Raw genomic sequence first — 15,529 nt, 5'->3', positions numbered from 1 at the left:
AGGGAAAAATTACCTATTAATTTTAGGAACTGTGTTTTAATGAGCATTTACAAAATGACCACACATCCATGTATACTTTCAAAATGAAATAGAAATCCATACTACAGAGAATCACTTTAAGAATGAGCCACTGAGGGCAACCCCGGTGGCGCAGCGGTTTAGCGCCGCCTGCAGCCCGGGGCGTGATCCTGGAGACCCGGAATCGAGTCCCACATCGGACTCTCTGCATGGAGCCTGCTTCTCCCTCTGCCTGTGTCTGCCTCTCTCTCTCTAGCTGTGTCTCTATGAATAAATAAATAAAATATTAAAAAAAAAAAAAAAGAAAGAGCCACTGAGAGATGCCTGGGTGGCTCAGTGGTTAAGTGCTTGCCTTCAGCTCAGGGCATGATCCCAGGGTCCTGGGATTGAGTCCCGCATCAGGCTCCCTCTGCCTATATGTCTGCCTCTCTCTTTGTCTCTCATGAATAAATAAATAAACAAAATCTTTAAAAGAAAAAAAAAAAAAGAATGAGCCACTTGGTGGCTCAGCTGGCCCACAATGGGCTCCACAGTGGGTGTAGAGCCTACTTTAAAAGAAAAAAAGGAATGAACCATTGTAACTGTTTGACAACATATATATATATCAAACCACCATGCTGTATGTCTTAAACTTATACAGTGATACATGTCAATTATTTCTCAATAAAACTGGAAAAAAAGAATAAACCATTGATAAAGGCAATATATGTAGAACATTAATAATTTTTTTCAGGGGATCCCTGGGTGGCGCAGCGGTTTAGCGCCTGCCTTTGGCCCAGGGCGCGATCCTAGAGACCCGGGATTGAGGCCCACATCGGGCTCCCGGTGCATGGAGCCTGCTTCTCCCTCTGCCTGTGTCTCTGCCTCTCTCTCTCTCTCTGTGACTATGATAAATAATAATAATAATAATTTTTTTCAGGTTGTGAATTTTAGGGAATGTTATACACTAATTAATTTACACCAGAATAATATGATTTCTTTCCAGTGCAATTTTCGCATGACTTTGAAAATATTTGTTAAAATCAGAAAGTTTCCTATGTTGTTCATTTACAAGGTATCTATCTTATAAATTAAAAATTATGTCCTTGTTAAGGATGTGGGGGCAAGTGAATTTTCCTACAATGTTTACATTCAATACAATTCTCCCAGTGTGAGTTCTTCAGTGGCTTCTGAGGGAAATGCACTGATGGCTTTCTCACATTCCTTATGTTAATGTGGTTTCTCTCCAAGTGCCTTCTTGTATACTTCAGAAGGTCATTCAAGGGACACCTGGGTGGCTCTGCGGTTGAGCACCTGCCTTTGGCTCAGGGTGTGATCTGAGGGTCCCAGGATCGAGTCCCACATTGGGCTTCTGGCATGGAGCCTGCTTCTCCCTCTGCCTATATCTCTGCCTCTCTCTGTGTGTGTCCATCATGAATAAATAAATAAAATATTTTTTAAAAAGTCATTTAATAAATAAAGGCTTTTCTGAAATGCCTCAGATTCATAGAATTTCTCTAATATGAGACCTTTTATGTATATGACCATAATAAGACTTTACCATACAGTTTTCATTCATGCGGTTTCCCTGCAGGGTGAGTTTTTCAAGTATTCAGAATGAACTGAAACAACTGAAGGTTTGCCCACTTTCCTTGCATTCACATGGCTACTCTCCATTGAATTCTTTCACGGTTTTGAAAGAACTGGAACAGGGCACCTGGCTGGCTCAGTCAGAAGAGTGTGTGACTCTTGATTGTGGGGTCGTGAGTTCAAACCCAATGTTAGTTGTAGAGATTACTAAAAAGAAAAAGAGAAAGATTACTTAAAAAAAAAAAAATTCCTTACATTCTTGAGGCTTCTCTCCTATGTGATTTCTTTCCTGTTTTTGAAAGGAATTTGGAAAACCGAAGGCTTTATCACATTGTTTATATTCATATGGTTTCTCTCCAGTGTGAGTTCTTTGACGAATTCAAAGTAACTGAGGCAACTAGAGACTTTCCTACAGTGCTTACATCTCTATAGGGCTGCTCTCCAGTGGGAGTTTGCTCAGGCTTTTGAAAGTTTTTTAAAGTTATGGTGATGTTTTTGAAAGTTGTGGCAATATCTGAAAGTCTCTCCACACTGTTTACATTAAAAGGGTTTCTCTCCAATGTGAATCCTTTCATGGACTTGAATAAACTGGCAGTGCTTGAAGGATTTTGCACAGTGCTTACTTTTATAAGGCTTCCTTCATATTCCTGATACTCATGTGGTTTGTGTCCAGTGTGAGATCTCATATGCTTGGTAAAGGATGGATGATGCATGAATACTTGTCCACACAAACTGAATTTGCATAATTTTATCCCAGTAGGAGTCTTCTTTTTCTGATTGTGATTTGCAACCTGGCTGAAAGTCTCTCCACACTGACAACCTTCTTTACTTTTATAGAGTCCCTCTATCACATGCCTGCTATAAGAAATGAAAAGCATATCACTAACAGCTCTTTATTAATGACTTCATATTTATTAATGGTTATTACAATGCTTTTAAAACTTTACCATTTTCAAAAATGTGTATATTTTTGCACTTTCTGATTAAAAGTGAATATGCTAAATGCTCTTCAAGCTATTATCAAAAGTGATATTTATTTCAAACGTTGAACATCTAGGCCTGTGAGGAAAAAATTTTGACGAAAATATTCTAAAATAAATTTGAAAATGAGCTTATTTCTTTGCATGTTTTTAAAAGTTCATGACAAACTTTAATTTTCTCTCAGAACATTTTGTTCTCACATGCAATAGGATTTGTCCTTAGATTTGTCTCGTGATTTTCATCTTTGTCATATTCTTCACATTTTTCTCCTAAAATTCAGATATGGGAAAACATTGTAAGTTATGAAAGGTTATAGAAAAATTGCTAGAGTCTAGGTCCATGATGAGACGTGACCATGCCTGGTTTATTTAACTACTGATGAGCAAGTAACACTGGATCTCTAGTTGACCAAGTAAGTAAGAATGTTGTCATCTACAGGGATAGGTGAGATGGACAGCACTGGTGGTCTATACTCATTTCATAAGAAATTCACATAGGACTTTGATTTCTCAACATTTATTCTATGACTTGGTCATCGGACGCTTCCTCTCTGGCCACACTCACTTTATGAATTTAACAGCATCATGAACACAGGAATTCACTGCAACATTTTTATGGTGATCACTTCAAGTCTCCATTGCTCTCCATTGTTAGGGAACAGAACATCCTGGAGAAATGCTATACAAATGAAAGAATATTTCCATCTTAAGACCATCAATTCTTTGTGAGAAAAACTTTCATCTTTTTTTTTAAAGATTTTATTTATTTATATATTTATTTATTTAGAGCATAAGCAGGGGGAAGGGCAAAAGGAAGACAGGGAGAGAGTATCTTTTATTTTTTATTTTGTTTTTTTTTAAGATTTTATTTATTTATTCATGAGAGAGAGAGAGGCAGAAGGAGAAGCAGGCTCCATGCAGGGAGCCCAATGTGGGACTCGATCCCGGGATTCCAGGACCACACCCTGGGCCGAAGGCAGGCGCCACCCAGGGATCCCCCAGGGAGAGAGTATCTTAAGCACACTCTGTGCTGAGCATAGAGCCCAATGCAGGGCCCAACCCCACAACCCTGATATCACAATGAAATCAACAGTTAGATACTCAACCAACTAAGCCACCCAGGTGCTCCTCAACTCTTTCTTAAATACCCACTATACCACACAGTACATGAAGCACAGGGTCACAAGTGCATAATATTTTATGAACAAACACAGGAAAAAAAATGGAAGTTTTTTCTTCTATTCCCATCCCCAAACATGAGAGGCCAGGAGAATCCAAACTGTTACAATACCCAGCTGGTCAGAATGTCTTGAAGTCCCCCAGACCATTACAATCATATCCAGCTGGATGAACAAGATTATTCTTACAGGGAGTATACTTATAATATATTATCATTATAATTTGTATAATATTTATCACTGATTCATTTTTACCTTTTCTGTCTCATTTCATAGACTAGGAAGATAGTCAGAATATATAACTCAGATATGAGAAAAAGGCATGACAACTTAGACATCTCCCAAGTCCATATACTCATGAGTCTCAAAGTTGCCTCCTGCTAATTTACAGGATACAAAGGCACACATAGTGAGATGCTAAGATACCAGAAGAGATTTTCCAACAGAATCTTATCACTCTAACCAAGGCCTTGGAGACCTTGAGGAACATGTTAGACATGGAATTTGCAAGGGACTTCACTGAATTCTGTGAATTTGATCATAATATGAAACATAGAGTTCAACAGTGCTTTCCTCCAAAAACCTCACCAAATCCCTTTTTTCCATTTCTGTTGCAAGTGGTCTCCAACTAGCCACTCTAGAGGCTTTCCTCCCAGGTTCACTCATTTCTGAGTTCTTTCGCTGGGAAGGCAGCAGGATAGCCCATCCCAAGCACAGGAATCCCTCAATGGATTAGTTCCTCTAAATGTTGGTCCCTCAAAGAGATCAGTAACCCAATGATGTCCATGTCAAAGGAACAGAGAAATTCTAGTACTAGCAATTCTAATTCTAGCAATTCAGCCCAGCATTTCTAGTGCTAAGATTGACTTATTCTGTAGAGTGACAGCAAACTAGAAACCTCTCTTGTGGACCCAGGGAGTAATGAGCTGCCTGGGTCAGTTCTAACAACTCTTTCCACATGGGAACTGCAGAGCATGCTCACAAACAGTTCTATTATCTAGTGTGAGGTAGAGAGTGAACATTAGCAGCCCTGAGATTGCTTACCCTTAGAAATCCTGGATGACAAAGTTCATCCTTCGCTGGTGTCTGGGAAGCGGGATTTTGGGAGTGACCTCACCAACCGTATCAATGAGTGTCTCAGTGTGTCTAAAGCATTTATGCAAACATGGTACATGGTAAATTCCTGTCTTCCTTTTTGAGAATCTGTTATTGTTACACCTTAAGCAGAGGGGCTGATACAATCAGCCACCCCAAAATCACTCTGGACACCGAGTCTCTACAAAGCTTCCCTGGTAGACATTTCACTTGTGTACTCACAACTTGTTGCTTGAAGAATTGAGCCTATCCTCTGTGATTACACTGAGACTACATTTGAAAGCTTGCTCCTGGTTTCTTCCACAGCAATTTTTTTTAAGATTCTATTTATTAAAAAAAAAGATTCTATTTATTTTTTAAAGATTTATTTATTTATTCATGAGAGACAGAGAGAGAGAGTCAGAGACATAGGCAGAGGGAGAAGCAGCCTCCCTGCAGGGAGCCCAATGTGGGACTCGATCTTGGATCCTGGGATCAGGCCCTGAGCAGAAGGCAGATGCTCAACCCCTGAGCCACTCAGGGATCCCAACGATTTTATTTATTTATTCATGAGAGACAGAGAAAGAGAGAGGCAGAGACACAGACATAGAGAGAAGCAGGCTCCTCGCAGGGAGCCCAATGCAGGACTTGATCCCTGGACTAGGATCACGCCCTGAGCCGAAGGCAGATGCTCGACCACTGAGCCACCCAGGTGTCCCTTCCATAGCAAATTTTAATTCAGTGCCAAACAAAACTAATAAAAAAAATATAATAAACTTCCATTGAATGCCTTGTTTGAGAGCCCAACACTGTATATTCTGGGAAATGAAATGACTCCCTTTATTACTCTGAGTTGTGTCTGGAACTCTGACATACATGAGGAGTGTCCTGGTGAGGCTATAGTATATGTAGAGAAAAGAGCCACTTTGATAATGAGGGTAACTGTGGCAACGCTTCCCAGTTACCCAAAGATGCAACTCTTAGAGTAGCAAATAGGTGAGTGCTATTGGTACTATTGGTGAGTGTAAAAATGAATATTGTGTGGTCACTTGTGATGACCCTTGGGCCTATTCCTTCATAAAACATCCTACTTAAGACATGAAAAGCAACATCTTTGCCTGAGCTCCATCATGTACTAGTGTGGTGATGTTATACCTAATGTCTATGAATTTCCATTGCTTTTCCCTCAAGTAATCCTATGGGAGGACCTCCTCCAGCACTAGGGCATCTCACAAGAGGAAAGGGAGGGAGACCCTCTCCCTCAGGAGGAATATCATAGAGGGCAAGCATCTGCTCTACCATGTCTCAAGTGGGTCTATGTACTGAGTCCTTGGGGTGCTGTTTCCAGATTCCAAGGCAAAATAGACCACTGGATAGGTGGTCATATACTCAAAGCTATCTACTAAAGACAACCCCTTAAGCAGAAGTAACTGCAGCCCTACTGGCATATAGTGTGAGGCCTATGGCAAGTTCTTGCATCAGATACCTATAGACAACTTAAAGCAGCACAAGTAACTCCAGGAAACATAAGATGAAGTCAATGAAGTCTCTAGTGAGGGAGTCTGTGGGTGCTAGGAGTGCCAATTACATGATGATTTGAAGAGCCTCCACCCATTTGTGGTACAGGAGTCCATTAGAGCTGAGCCAATTTGCAATTAATAAGCATAAATGGGTTCAAGTAAGATTTGTAAACAAGGAATATGTTACCTCTGGAACAAAAAAATGTAGCAGATGTTGTGGGTGCTGGGGGGAGAACAGCTATTTTGTCATGCTATCATGGAAGCACAGGGTATCAGATTATCAATAAGTTCCAGAAATTTAGGGGGATCCCTTGGTGGCTCATTGGTTTGGCGCCTGCCTTTGGCTCAGGGTGTGATCCTGGAGTCCTGGGATCAAGTCCCACATCGGGTTCCCTGCACGGAGCCTGTTTCTCCCTCTGTCTGTGTCTCTGCCTCTCTCTCTCTCTCTCTCTCTCTCTCTCCTGAATAAATAAATTAATTTTTTTAAAAAGTTCCAGAAATTTAACAAAGTTGGCAGTGCTCACTTTATATGCATGACAATGTTCTACTTTTTGCTAGCCACTCTTTTTGGTATTTGAATTTCCTATAAGTCCTTGGAGGAGGAGGAAGTCATTAATGTAATGTGGCACCTGTGTTCTTGGAGCACTTAGGACACAGTTCAGATCTTGCCTGCAATGACTGTGTGGGATGGCAAAGGTGTTCAAGATCTGTCAGGAAAACTCATTAAAGGTATATTCTGTTCCTTCAAAGTGAAGGCTGTTGAGACAGAACAGACCCCACTGAATCTGTGGTGGCAGGATAGCTGCCTGTTGGTCCTAAGTGGGAGTCAGTAATTTCCATAAAGCTGGGGACTGGGCATAGAGGTCTATTGGGTGCAACCACAGCTACAAGGTGGTGGTAATCCACTGGGAGGTATCATTTGTTCATTCCAGATTTAACACGCCAAATTCAGCTGTTCATAGGAAAGGCACTGGGAATAATCAACCCTTCACTAAGCAGACTTTGTATATGCTTTCAATCCTTTTAGGGCCTGTGCAATTTCCACTGGGCCATATCAAGCACTCTATTTGAAGGATAAGGTTCATGGGGTCCCATTTTTTCAAGATCATTTGTAAGTGGCAATGGCTTTCTTTAATTTTAGTCTACGAATCATTTGTTCAGAGCTTCCCAGCTCACTATGGGATATTTTAGGACAGTACGTGCTATGATCATGGGGGTTTAGACAGGATCATACTTCTGATGGTCAAGGAGAAATAGCTGCTCTATTTGTCCCCTACAGTTACAGCCCTGAGATCATCGGGGCACCCTGCTTAAATGTAGTGAGATCCCAGGTAGATCTGTAATTTGAGACCTAGTATTGATTAACTGCTTGAAGGTTTCTGGGTTAGTGCACAACATCACTAGAAAAATTAATCTGAAAAAAAAATCAATCTGGAATTTATGTTGTAGAGGCTGAAAAGCCAATCAGTGGACCTTTATCTGCTTTGTTATGTCAGTTCTTTTTGTATATTTTGGATTTCCAAATGGGTCAAGTCATAAACCTTTGTTTCAGTATTATTTCCTTTTGTTCCCTCCCTCCTGTCTTCCTCTGTTTTTTTTTTTAAGATTTTATTTATTTATTTATTTATGAGAAACAGAGAGAGAGAGAGGCAGTAATACAAGCAGAGGGAGAAGCAGGCCCCATGCAGGAAGCTCAACATGGGACTCCATTCCCAGTATCCAGGATTATGCCCAGGGCTGAAGGCGGCGCTAAACCGCTGAGCCACCCAGGCTGCCCTCTCTGGTTTGTTGTTGTTGTTGTTGTTGTTGTTGTTGTTATTGTTGTTGTTGACTGAATGCACTTTGGGGGAAGGGAGTGTCCTCTCTAGATTGGTATATATATGTAAAGTTTCTTTCTTCCCTTCAGAGACCCTCAAAGCAGTGCCATCAGGATTAGGAGCCTCCCTGATGACAACTGGTTGCCTTATAGGATTTAAGGACCCTGGACCTAAGTCAGGTTTGAATTAATCCTTTTGCTATGCCACAGGGGGACCTGTGTTGTCCCCTATACCTAGAGGCTCAGGATCTTTGCAATAGTAGAGACCTCATCCACAGAGGGAAACTCTAAAGAGAAATAAGAATGAAGAGTGGGTGACGGAACGTGAGTGGCAGCAGCAGCAGCAGAGGGACTTCAGTGTCCTGGTGAACCCTCTAGGGTTAAGAGTCTGGACTCAGCTTGTATTCTAATGGCCACCTTTCTCCTTTCTCATCTTTATCTCTCTCTTTTTAAAAAAGATTTTCTTTATTTATTTGAGAGAGGGAGAGAAAGCACGAGCAGAGTGTAGGAGCAGAGGGAGAGGGAGAAATAGACTCCCCACTGAGCAGGGAGCCCAATGTGGGACTCTATCCCAGGACCCTGGGATCATAACCTTAGCTAAAGGCAAACACTTAACTGACTGAGCCACTCTTGTCTCTTTTTAAATGACAGCTGTTTCAGGACACCTAGATAGCTCAGCAGCTGAGCTCTGCCTTTGGCTCAGGGCATGATCCCGGGATCCTGGGATCAAGTCCTGCATCGGGCTTCCTGTGGGGAGACTGCTTCTTCCTCTGCCTATGTCTCTGCCTCTCTCTGTGTGTCTCTCATGAATAAATAAATAAAATCTTTAAAATAAAATAAAATAAATGACAGTTGTTTTAGGAGCAATTCCCATTGGGCCCTCCTCTTCCACAGGGTATACTCTCCTCTGCCACTCCCATTCCCCTGGTATATCTAGACCAACTCAGCTCCTGTCATAGTTTCATTCTAAAACATAGGTAGACACTGGCAAAGACCCTAACCCAGGACCACATTGAGGAGAGCCCTGAACCTATACTCCTGTTCCCAAATGCCTAGGAAGGGCAGCTCAGGTGGCTCAGCAGTTTAGCGCCTGCCTTCAGCCCAGGGCGTGATCCTGGAGATCCGGGATCCAGTCCCATGTCGGGCTTCCTGCATGGAGCCTGCTTCTCCCTCTGCCTGTGTCTCTGCCTCTCTCTCTCTCTCTCTCTCTCTCTCTCTGAGTGTGTGTGTGTCTCTCGTGAATAAATAAATAAAAACTTAAAAAAAATGCCTAGGAAATCTCCAAACTACCAACTCAGATAAACCTAATCTAGACCTAAGGCTTGATGGGGTCACGAATGCAGCACAGGCCAGCACAGGTCACAGCATAAGCTCCCCAGCACCCTGCAGCTCACAGTATATGACCTCATCAAACAGCAGAGCAGATGGGCAAGTCAGAGCAAGAGAAGACAGAACCATGGGTCATGGTCATGTATGGACATGCTGCTCAGAGCATCAACTGTTATGGTCACCTGCAGATGTGCGATTCACACAGAGAGCAGTGTCCCACATGTGGGCTCACCTGTACAGATAAGAGAAGAAAAAGCTTATGACTCCCAAAATAAAGAGCTCAGCTCTGAAATAGCATCAGAAAGTGAGGAAATGAGCCTGGCCTGGGTTTTCATTGCAGTTGGGAAGTGGGGAAAGGGCAAGAGTTCTGTACACAAGCAGGAACTTTTCTGGTTGGAATATCCCACCTGCTCTAGAGGAGAGACCACCTAGGCTTTTTCATTCACTCATAAAGCAGGGAGCACAAGGGGCAGAGGGCAGAGGGCAGGGTGAGGCTTAATTAAGCTCTTAGCTTAAGAGCCTGAAGACTTGTTCCAAGAATAAATAAACATAGCAAAGAAAATAGGAATTTGCAATTGCTTGTTTTAATATTAAGAAACCCTCCCCAAATCAAACAATCCAATCAGGAAATGGGTGGAAGACATGAACAGACATTTCTCCAAAGAAGACATACAAATGGCCAACAGACACATGAAAAAATGCTCAACATTACTCAGCATCAGGGAAATACAAATCAAAACCACAATGAGATGTCGCTTCACACCAGTCACAATGGCTAAAATGAATAAGTCAGGAAACAAATGTTGGCAAGGATGCAGAGAAAGGGGAACCCTCTTACACTGCTGGTGGGAATGCAAGCTGGCCCAGCCACCCTGGAAAACAGTATGAAGGTTCCCCAAAAAGTTAAAAATAGAGCTACCTTACAATATAGCAAGTGCACTACTACATATTTACCCCAAAGATACAAATGTAGTGCTCTAAAGGGGCACCTGCATCCCAATGTTTACAGCAGCCATGTCCACAAGAACCAATAAAGAAAATGTGTGTATATATATATATTAGCCATCAAAAAAATGAAATATTGCCTTTTGCAATGACATGAACGGAACTAGAGGGGATTATACTTAGCAAAATAAGTCAATCAAAGAGACAAATATATGACTTCACTCATGTGGAATTGAAGAAATAAAACAGAGGATCATGGGGAAGGCAGGGGAAAATAAAACAAGATGAAATCAGAGAGGGAGACAAACCATAAGAGACTCTTAATCATAGGAAACAAAATGAGGTTTGCTAGAGGGGAGGTGGGGGGGATGGGGTAACTAGGTGACAGGCATTAAGGAGGACATGTAATATAATGAGCACTGGGTGTGATAACAACTGAGGAATCACTGAACTCTACCTCTGAAACTAACAATACATTATATATTAATAAACTGAATTTAAATTAAGAAAAAGGAAACCTTAACAGGAGGCTCAAGAAATGACCTAGAGGGGTCCAGGATTTATGAGCATTGAGTCTTCTTAAGTTAGACTTCCTGTCTTACAGATTTCCTTATAATAAAGACATATTTATATTTTTATTTTTAAATGGTTATTTTTTTTTTTTAAGATTTTATTTATTCATGATAGTCACAGAGAGAGAGAGGCAGAGACACAGGCAGAGGGAGAAGCAGGCTCCATGCACCGGGAGCCCGATGCGGGATTCGATCCCGGGTCTCCAGGATCACGCCCTGGGCCAAAGGCAGGCGCCAAACCGCTGCGCCACCCAGGGATCCCTATTTTTATTTTTAACTTTCATATATGAGAAGCCATTCTAAGGGGTGTCTAGGTGGTTTGGTCAGTTAAACTACTGAGTCTTGATTGCAGCTCAGGTCAAGATTGTGTGGTCACAGGATCAAGCCCCAGGACTGAACTGAGGTGCAAGACAGGCTCCGCATTCAGTACTGAGTCCACTCCAGATTCTTTCTCCTTCTGGCCCTCCCCCATCCTCTTAAATAAACGAATTGAATCTTTTTTAAAAAGCCATTCTAAGATTTAATTCCTTATAATACTAACAGATAAAAAAGTGTAAACCACACAAAATAAAAATTCTCAAGTCTCTTTTCCCTCCTCAAGTCTCTTTCAAACACAACATGGAGCAGTGTAGTTTGTCCTTCCTCTATCCACCACTTGGGATATTTTCTATTTTCAGGATTAAGTAGCATATAGAGGTTTGAGTTTAGCTCCTTAAATGCATTGGATTTTCAAAGATTAATATAAGCTTTGAGCAGTTTTCCTCACATCAATTAAAACAGGAATTTAGGGGCGCCTGGTGGCTCAAAGTCCGTTGAGCATCTGACCGTGTCTCAGATCATGATCTCAGGGTCCTGGATCAAGCCCCATGAGGAGCTCCTCACTGAGAGGTAGTCTGTTTCTCCCTCTCCTTCTGTCCCTGCCTCCACTTCTGTGTGTGTGTATACTCATGCATACACTCTCTCAAATAAATAAAATCTTAATTTAAAAAAAATGAATTCAATTGCTTTTAGCCTGTTGAGTATCAATGTTCTCTAGGGACACACAAACAAAAACTGATCCTAAAATGAAAAGTGACCTGAGAACTTAAATGAATGCTACTTAAATAAATTCTACTTGGTTTCCAGAATTTTCTAGCTTTCCTCACACCCTATCTCTCAATCAACTTACAGTTTAGGAGCCCAAGCACTGGGGGAAACCAGAGCCAAAGGGCTGCCCTCATCAATCAATAAAAGAATCCAAAGGAAAGAAACACTGGACTCAGCACAGATGAGCAGCCTGCTTCCCCCAGGACAGAAGGAAAGCCATATTCAGAAGGTTCCACATTCTAGACTGTCCCCGTGGAGACAGAAGCCCTGGAGTGGCTCAGTCTTTGGTGAGGGAGGGTAGGGACACCTGAGCAGTCACAGGAATGACCTCTGGGTGCCCCACACACCCTCCCCTCCCTGGAGCATGATGGATACGCTCCCTACCTCAGGCCTCCATTCTCACAGGTGTGGAAACTCTTAGCAGAATTCAACTCAAGGTTCTGACCCAAATAACTGCCCCAGTCACTGACTCTAATCCAGAACACAGAATTTGATTTTCCCAGACTTTCTCAATGTAAACAATTCACACTCTGAGGTGCACCAATGTTATGGATGCAAAACTCCAATTTCTATCTAGAAAAGGCCCAAGGAGTCAGCCCCGGTGGCTCAGCGGTTTAGCGCCACCTTCAGCCCAGGGCGTGATCCTGGAGATCCAGGATCCAGTACCAAATCAGGCTCCCTGCATGGAGCCTGCTTCTCCCTCTGCCTATGTCCTCTCTCTCTCTCTCTGTGTCTCTTGTGAATGAATGAATGAATGAATGAATGAATGAATGAATGAATAAATAAAATCTAAAAAAAAAAAAAAAGGAAAAGAAACCCCACAAGTAATTATTAGATTCAAAAAAAGATTAAGGGTGCCTGGTTGGCCCAGTCAATTAAGTTTTGACTTAGGCTCAGGGGACAATCTCAGGTTCCTGGGATTGAGGCCCCAGTAGAGCTCCTTGATCAGCAGGGAGTCTGCTTGTCCCTCTCCCTCTGCTCCTCCCCCTTTTTGTGCTCTATCTCCCAAATAAATAAATAAAATCTTTAAAAAACAAATAAAATTCAATGAAAAATGTTAATTATTTTTTTAAAAGCTAATTATTATTTCCAGGGCAAGAAAAAGTTTTATAAACTCTTTAAAAAAAACTCTTAATTATACTTGAACACTTCTGGTCTGCACATATAGGCCCTGGAAATCCATTGAACAAACCAAAATTTAAAAAAATATATTTAAGAATGTTACTCACCCATGGTATGAGGAGAAAAGGGGAGCAAGAATTTTTAATACAAGCAGGGGGACCTGGCTGCCTCAGGCTGGAGAGCATGCAACCTTTCCTCTTGAGGATTCTGAGTTCAAGCCCCACATTGGGTGTAGAGCTTACATAAATACAGAAGACCTATTTTTTTGATATAAAAAATAAATAATTAAAATTATACTTAAAAGAGTAGTTTTTATTTATTTTTTAAAGAATTTTTTTAAAGATGTATTTATTTATTTGAGAGGGCAGAAGGAGAGAGAGATTCCTGAATCAGAGTCCTCACTGAGCCCCGAGCTGGTCGCAGGTCTCCAACACACCACCCTTACTTGACCTAAACCAAAAACCAAGAGTCCGCTGCTTAACCCACTGAACCACCCAGGCGCCTGCACCCAATAAAGACCCTGGGAGGAAAAACACAAGATTTTCACAAACGTGGGCAGCCCGGGTGGCTCAGCGGTTTAGTGCCGCCTCCGGCCCAGGGCATGATCCTGGAGACCCGGGATCGAGTCCCTCATTGGGCTCCCTGCTTGGAGCCTGCTTCTCCCTCTGCCCTTGTCTCTGCCTCTGTGTGTGTGTGTGTCTCTCATGAATGAATGAATAAAATCTTTAAAAAAAATTTCTTTCACAAACGTAATTCCAAGTAGTTATTCTCTGCTATCTTCAGATTTACATCTTCAGATGTAAATATCCACAGACAAAAAAATAAACCATTTAAAATGAGCCATCCGTTCACTGTGGGAAAATGATGAACAAGTAAAATATTGGGACTGTTAGAATTGCACCACAGAGAAAAAATAAGTTGGTCATGACGCTGTAAATGGAAGATGGGAATCTCACGTTTTGGCAGGCGGGGATGTACCTGAAGTTCAGGCATTTACTCCGAGCCTTAAGGAGGGCTTGGCTGTCGTGGAAACAGTCGTGGATTTCAGACCTTGCTTCCCAAACGTCTGGAACGCGCAGGAGGAAACGGGCCGCTGATGGGGACCAAGGAGGGTGCGGGGACCCCACTGACCACAGCTCCTCCCACGCAGTAACGAGAACGAGTCACAATGGTCCTCTGACGACACCCCGCGGTCACCGCACAGTCGGAGACGCTGCCGCGGGCGCAGAAGTCGGGGTGCGCTGGAATGGGGTCCCCGCTCTCGGACCTGCCGGGACGCCACGCGCCGGAGGGGATCAGAGTCCGAGCGGCGCCACCTGGGCCTCGGGTCCGCAGACGCGGGAGATGACCGCGGGGAGGCCAGTCGGGCCACTGCGGATCCGCGCCTGCTGAGAGCGACACGTTCGTCACCCAACACCACGGGCGCACCACCCTTTGTACGTTTCCTGGGTTACCCAATGGTTTCCCTTTACTCCCGCGGACAAAGGAATCACAGCGGAACAGAAGCGAGGCCAGGGCAACGTGGGCCCTAAAGGCAAGCGACCTGGGGTACCCAGCGAGGCTGAAAAGAGCAGACCTCCGCCTCGGTTGCGCAGCAACGCCCCACCCACCGCCCCGCCGCCGCCTCTGATTGGACAGTTCGCAAGGCCTCGGCCCCCCACACACACACCTGAGTGACCGCGGGGTCGGAGGTTAGGTGTCTGAGCCTAACACCTGCTATTAAGACGCCCGGTCCGCGGACCTGTGCGTGGTAACGTACTGCTTGCTGCCAGTCCACTCCTGGAAGTCTGATCCTTCTTCGCAAACACAGACACTTAAAAATCACTTCTCCAGACTCACATAGTCTACTCTAACCGTTCACCATGGCGTTCAGGTGGTTGAAACTACCTGAATTTAAAGCTTGTTTTTTGGAGAACTTTTACCCCCTTATCAGCTATTGTGTCTCTTCAGACCTCAGTAAAAAAAAAAAAAAAGAAAAGAAAACACCAGCGATCTCTGCAGAAGCCAGGACTCAAGGTCATCTAGTATAGTTCCAGCCTATGAACAGGAAAGGCCCTACATTCCTTATCAATTAATCCAGCCTAAGACCCCATCCAGTTTTTACAGGATCTCAGAGCATGTCCAAAGCGCCTTCCTATCCTAAAAGAACCTCTTTTATTTATTTATTTTTTTTCCTAAGAGAACCTCTTAACCTCAGGAGTGGAATTTTGCCTCTTCCTGGTGGTGTCTCCACCTTAATGTTTGTTCAATGTGCATGCTCCATTTTTCCTCATGCACACCCTTTTCATTGAAATGTGTGTTATCACACCCCTGATTATAA

General features: G+C 42.9%; 1 long non-coding RNA gene across 1 annotated transcript; it reads right to left on the bottom strand.

The window, feature by feature from the left end:
- Positions 1 to 2,465: 2,465 nt before the first annotated feature.
- Positions 2,466 to 14,802, bottom strand: LOC144290519 (uncharacterized). The gene is made up of 3 exons (XR_013358130.1): positions 14,188 to 14,802; positions 13,317 to 13,466; positions 2,466 to 2,837 (listed from the first exon to the last, which is right to left on the bottom strand). It is a non-coding gene; the product is annotated as an uncharacterized LOC144290519 (long non-coding RNA).
- Positions 14,803 to 15,529: the final 727 nt, after the last annotated feature.

Source organism: Canis aureus, chromosome 19 (assembly GCF_053574225.1).
Source record: "Canis aureus isolate CA01 chromosome 19, VMU_Caureus_v.1.0, whole genome shotgun sequence".
Classification (NCBI taxonomy): Eukaryota; Metazoa; Chordata; class Mammalia; order Carnivora; family Canidae; genus Canis; species Canis aureus.
This window is presented reverse-complemented; position numbering and strand designations above follow the sequence as displayed.